At 31.5% G+C, this 6,000-nt stretch overlaps 1 long non-coding RNA gene across 1 annotated transcript in view; it reads right to left on the bottom strand.

The window, feature by feature from the left end:
• Positions 1–1,154: 1,154 nt before the first annotated feature.
• LOC142321109 (uncharacterized) overlaps positions 1,155–6,000 on the bottom strand; it is a 75,853-nt gene continuing 71,007 nt past the window's right edge. The window contains exon 3 of the long non-coding RNA XR_012755585.1: positions 1,155–1,270. This is a non-coding gene — a long non-coding RNA (uncharacterized LOC142321109). The remainder of the gene's footprint in view (positions 1,271–6,000) is intronic.

Here is a 6,000-nt window from a genome sequence, read left to right as displayed (position 1 = left end):
TTACATTATAATTTTTTTATTATTTTTATTTAAATTAACATTAACATGAGACACAGTACAAAATAATTTAAAATCTACATTAACAACCAAAACCAACCGAAAATCTTTGCAAAACGAACGTCGATATGAGACAAGAGAAGATATTTTTAAAATCTACCTTTATGAAAAAAAAACTGAAAATCCGTCCAAAATGAGCCTTTACATGATAACTCAAAAGGCAAGAAAAATATCTTTGTATTACTTCTGCTACTGATGGATATGATACAAAAGATGCTCCATTTTTCACTTTAAAAAAAAAATTTCGGTTACTTTTTCTGCAAGCACGGTAAAACAGTGTTTTGATAGAAATATAACCATATAAGAGGTTACAATAAAAATATTTAAATAAGAGTATTTTTATAAGTAACAGTAAAAAGACGAGAATTCAAACATATATTGTAAATTTTCGGGGATGTACAAATAATTAGATGTTGTCAGAGTTGAAAAGCGTATGTAGAGAAATTATTTGTTGCAACTGATTTTCATTTAACAATATTTGCGGATAAACTTTTTTCTTGAGAGTACGATTTTTCTTTAGGATATGGAATAAACAAAAACATTTTAACGAACATTTTATATAAGAAGGAATATCTGAAATAAATAAGATCTTTCAGGCAATTGTTTTTTTTCTTAAATATATTTTTCCGTACAGTAAAATAGAGTCCAAAATAAAATTAGCTGCAAAGAAAAACAGCGAAATAAAGAAAAATGATACAAAAAATTTTTTTTTTTTTAGAGGCCTGAGAAAAGGTTATTAAAAAAGAAATGGAAACAAATTTTACGAATTGTATCTGCAAAATTCAGGAGGTTTTGTTTTAACTTATGAATTATTTTTCTGTCTTAACATAATTAATAATACATATAAACAAATATTGAAAATATTAGCTATTTTTGGTAATTCTGAGCAAATACTTGACTTAATCAATACAAATTTTGTTCATACTTTAATATACTCGTACCGTAGTAGATATTCTTAGGATATGTTCTATCCAATTTCCAATCAGTTTTGTGAATCATTGTGACAAGTTAAGATGCTAATCCGTTTCGAGAGAAGTTAGGGTTAAGGTTGTTGGAGTTAAGGTTACAATTAGGCCGGCCTCCGTGAAGGAAGTGGTAGCGTCTCAGACTTTCATCCGGAGGTCCCGGGTTCGAATCCCGGTCAGACGTAGCACTTTCACACTCGCTACAAATCATTCATCTCATCCTCTGAAGCAATACCTAACGGTGGACCCTTAGGTTAAACAAAAAAAAAAGAAAAAAGTTACAATTAGAGCTGAAATCTTGTGGAGAAAGGAATAAATCATAAATTAACCTAATAGTGGTCAAATTCGGCCTCGGAGTCAGCCGTTGAAGATGAATGAAGCAATTTTTGTAAGGTGATTACAGGTCGTACCGATGACTAATACCACGGAACGTATGGTATAGTCCATCTCTGTAGAGACTATATTTCCGTTTAAACATAAATTCAGCTAAGTATCCTTCCAAATGGTGAAAAATACTGCCCTAGTTTTTTTTTTTTTCGACTGGTTGGTATTACGCCACCCAGGGGAGTGCCTGTTATACTCTGATGGGCCTCCCCACCTACCGGCTGTATGTCCGGCAAGGCAGGTCGGCCCACCGGTCAGGTCTTTTGAGTCTCATTTGCCCTTCTGTATCGCTACGCCATACCTTGGAAAGTCGTGACGCATCGATGGGTCTTTTACACTTGTATACCTATTCTCCCTCGGAGTCCCCAGTGGATCCTTGGAACTGACAAACCTAAGCATGCCAGTCCTCACCACTGGGGCTATCCACCCTACCCTAATCTATTCACTCAGAAGCCCAGTTTCCTCTCGTCTTCGTTTTTTACTGTTAAGATATTCCTGATAGTTCCTTCAATTCTTTTCCTCACTATGTAGCATGTTACTCGTAATCTCCTCAGGTCTCATCGTTGATAAATTTGTGTCCCGTCTATTTTGTATCCATCTGATGCATTCCTTGAAGGTATGGTCTGCATTGTCCTCAATGCCGCAGTACATACAGGCCGGCGTTTGTCTTCTCCCAACTCTGTGAAGGTAATAATTAAAATTACCGTGGCCCGTAAAGTACTGCGACAAAAAGAAGTCCACCTACCCGTGTTTCCTATTGATCCAACTCTCAAGGTCAGGGATTAGCTGTTTTGTCCTGCTAGCAGGTCCTACCTCTCTCCACCTTTCTTTCCACCTAGTTATCAGCCTATGCTTAGCCTCCTGAGTTTCCAGTCCTTGCGATATCTCTACCCTGTAATGGGCCATTAATTCGATTGGAGGTACTGCTGCCAAAACGCAAAGTGCCTCATAGGAGACTGTTCTGTAAGCGGAAACCACTCCCAGCAACAACCTCCTATGCGTTCTCACAAGTCTATTTTTGTTTTTCTTGATTCGTAATGAAGTCCACCACACACGCACTGCATACAATAAAGATGATACAACTGCCGATGCTGTCACCTTCCTTTTGGACGCTCTAGGAGACTTCTTTGTTGACATGATCATATTTAACCCTTTTATCATGTTGTCCGCTTTATTGCATATACTATTAATATGTTCAGAAAAGGCTCAATTTCTCTGAAAGAGAATTCCCAGACCTCAACCTTTAATCTTACCTACCTCCATAAAACGTATTAGTATCTGAACTGGTCTCGATAATGATAGCTAATTACCTCGAGTACTGAAAACACGGCGCAGACTTTGACCTAACCCACCGGGTTGTTCTAGTGGTGAAAGCGACTTTCTAAATCAGCTGATTTAGAAGTCGAGAGTTCCAGCGGTCAAGTCCTTGTAAAAGCAGTTACTTTTATACGGATTTAAATACTAGATCGTGGATACCGGTGTTCTTTGGTGGTTGAGTTTCAATTAACCACACATCTCAGGAATGGTCAAACTGAGACTGTACAAGACTGTACTTCATTTACACTCATACGTATCATCCTCATTCATCCTCTGAAGTACTATCTGAACGGTAATTCTCGGAGGTTAAACAGGAAAAAGAAAGAAGACTTTGACCTTGAACGGGTCTCCCGCTGTCAAAAATTACTTTCCGACATTTTGATCTTTTGTTTTCTGATCCTAAGAATATCTTCTATGGTATATTAAAGTATAAAAAAATTATAGAGATGAATAAATGCTTGTTTAAAATTACCTTATTTTTTATGAGTAAATAAATAAAAAACCTTTCACTTTTCTATTTTTTTTTTAAAAAAACTAACCGATAAATTGAGTTAGAGACAGTATTTACTGCGCTACTATCTGCAAAGAGAATTAAAAACGGGATTTAAAAATATTTTTAATAATATACATAAAAAAAAAACTAGCACTGAGATTAATCAGCTGTAATAAAGAATTTATTGAATGTCGTTACAATGGATTTAGTAAAACTTTTTCTAAATTTCATCACTTAAGTTTTAGAATACATCTCCTCTTGGACGTGGAATTATATTATTATGGAGTCAAACTGGATATTACTTCTGTAATTTATTAAACGAAAAGGGTACTTTTACATACCCTAAAAACAAAAAAATGAATATATTTTTAGCTTTCAACATAGCTAAAAAAAATAGTTGTGCATTACGTTACAAAATGTATTTATACCTGAGATTAGAACTACAGGGCCTGCAGGCGCCGATATATGGACTTATTTTTATCTACTTTTATTTTCACAAATAACGTTAAATAAAAAAGAGACTGACTGACTCTAACACAGAATAGATTTTACCATGTCTGTATTAATAAAGGGTTTATTATTGATAAGGTAATTTATAAAAATAGTAGTAATTGTAATAGTAGTAATAGGTATTTATAAAAATCATTTTTATGATTTTTATGAAGAAGCAGAAAGACGTATAATCATTTACAGTTAAAAAAAAAAAGAAATCTGATGTGAATACCACATCATTTCCTTATACCCCTATTAAATTACATATACACATTTATTACTGCATTTCATTTAAACTTATTTCATTTGAAAGTGTGATAAGATCCTCCAATTCTTTAAGGAAGTGGACAGTTACACAATTGTATTGTGGTGGAGACCACATTGCATCACATTTTCTTTGTGGTGTTCGTATCAGCATTTTATATTAATTTATTCTTTTAATTTTGCTTCACGGCGCCCAAGTAGTTATGTGGTGTAAATGAAAACGAGTAGGATCCGCAACTATACACACATCGGTTTGAATTAGACTTTATTTACATATATTTTTGTTAACTTTTTTAAAAAAAAATTACCTTTGTAAAAATCTTTGAATTAAAATGAAATAAAAGGACATCAAATTTTATGTATAATAATTTCTGATTTTTTTTTATTGTTATTGAATTATTATTTATTGTAATTTTTTTTACAATCAGAAGTTAATAATTATTAATAAATCAAAATATTTTAATTAAAACAAAAAGTTAAAAAATATATATGTATATGAAGTCGGATTCAAACTGATGTGCCTTTCCCTTGTAAATTAAAATATTTCATTTATTAAAATTTTATTTGGCTATAACTCTGGAATCAATGAAAATAAGTACCATTTATGATACATCGTTAAAAAGCTCTCAATGAGGGCTAATATTGCAGTTAAGAAAACTGAAAAAATAAAAATGTTTCGGATTTTCGGGTTTTTTGGACACTTTTGGTTCAGTCAATTGCAGTCAAAAGGGGAGGTGCATATGTAGATGTTACAATAGTCCTAAATCGAAAATTTCAACATCCTACGACTAATTTCTTTTTAATTATTCGAGATATATTCAGACGTCACACCAAAACTGTTCAAAATGGATTCAGGGATGGTCAAAATGGATATTTCAGTTGAAATCTGAAAACCGAAATTGTTCGTGATTACAATACTTCCTTTACTTTATACAATGAAGTGAACAGTAATAATTAATTAATCAATTTTTGAGTTAATTGGTTCAGTCTGCGGAACGATCTCGTACATGTAAAACGTAAATATATCTTTACATTGGTGTAAGGCAAAGTATTACACAATGTAATTAATTAATTACGTAATGCAATTGAGACGTGAACTCTCAAAATTAAGAAGTGTTTTAAGGATTTAGGCAATTACTTTGTAATATTTTACTTCATTTATATGTAAGAAATTCGTACTAGTTAATTAAGAGAATTAAAAAAATTAATTATTATTTTCTGTTGGTAATTTTTTGGGAATTTGATTTAATATTACCACAATAGTCACTTAATGAACTGAACTAAGTTATTTTATGATGGAGTGAATCTTTTGCAGTTATCATTTAATAAAATTTTACGTACGATTTACAGTCACTGACGTGAACTGTTTTTAGTCATGATGATAATTAATTAACGGTTTCATTGCCAACCTCCTTATAATCCGTCTAATAATATTTAGTCGAATGAAACAAAAAACATATTTTTTGTACATGAAGTGTACATGATCTCAGTTAACAAGTAACAATTTTAATAAATGACATGTGTAACTAGACTTCAAAAATTTTTTTCATTCTCAAGTGCTATTCTGTTTTTTTGTATCTTGTAGTTACAATTCTTTTAACTACTGTTTTCCTTGAATTCCCACATATCAGCACTTAACAATAATTTTCAGTAAATCTATTAAGTCAGTCATTGCTTTGCTTATTCATGCAGAATTACACATGATAATAATCTTCTAAATATGTAAGTATACACATGTAATATAAAAATATCATACTCATGAATCAAGAACAACTTTTTAGGTTATTATATCACTCATGATGAAATTTCATTGTTCTTGGTTCAATATTTATCTTAAAAATATAAAGTTAATTTGGTAGAAAAGACAATTATATAAATAGATCTACCTTTTAACTCTCATTTTTTTCAAGAATTGATGTATAAAATAACTTTAGAAATACACGTAATTATATTCTACTTAGTTTTTTGTATATTCGTAAAATTCAGAAATTAATTTTTACCAATGAATTATATACGTAATTATTGTAC

This window comes from Lycorma delicatula, chromosome 3, assembly GCF_047948215.1.
Source record: "Lycorma delicatula isolate Av1 chromosome 3, ASM4794821v1, whole genome shotgun sequence".
Taxonomy (NCBI): domain Eukaryota; kingdom Metazoa; phylum Arthropoda; class Insecta; order Hemiptera; family Fulgoridae; genus Lycorma; species Lycorma delicatula.
Note: the sequence above shows the minus strand (reverse complement) of the source record. Positions and strands in the feature narration are given on the sequence as shown.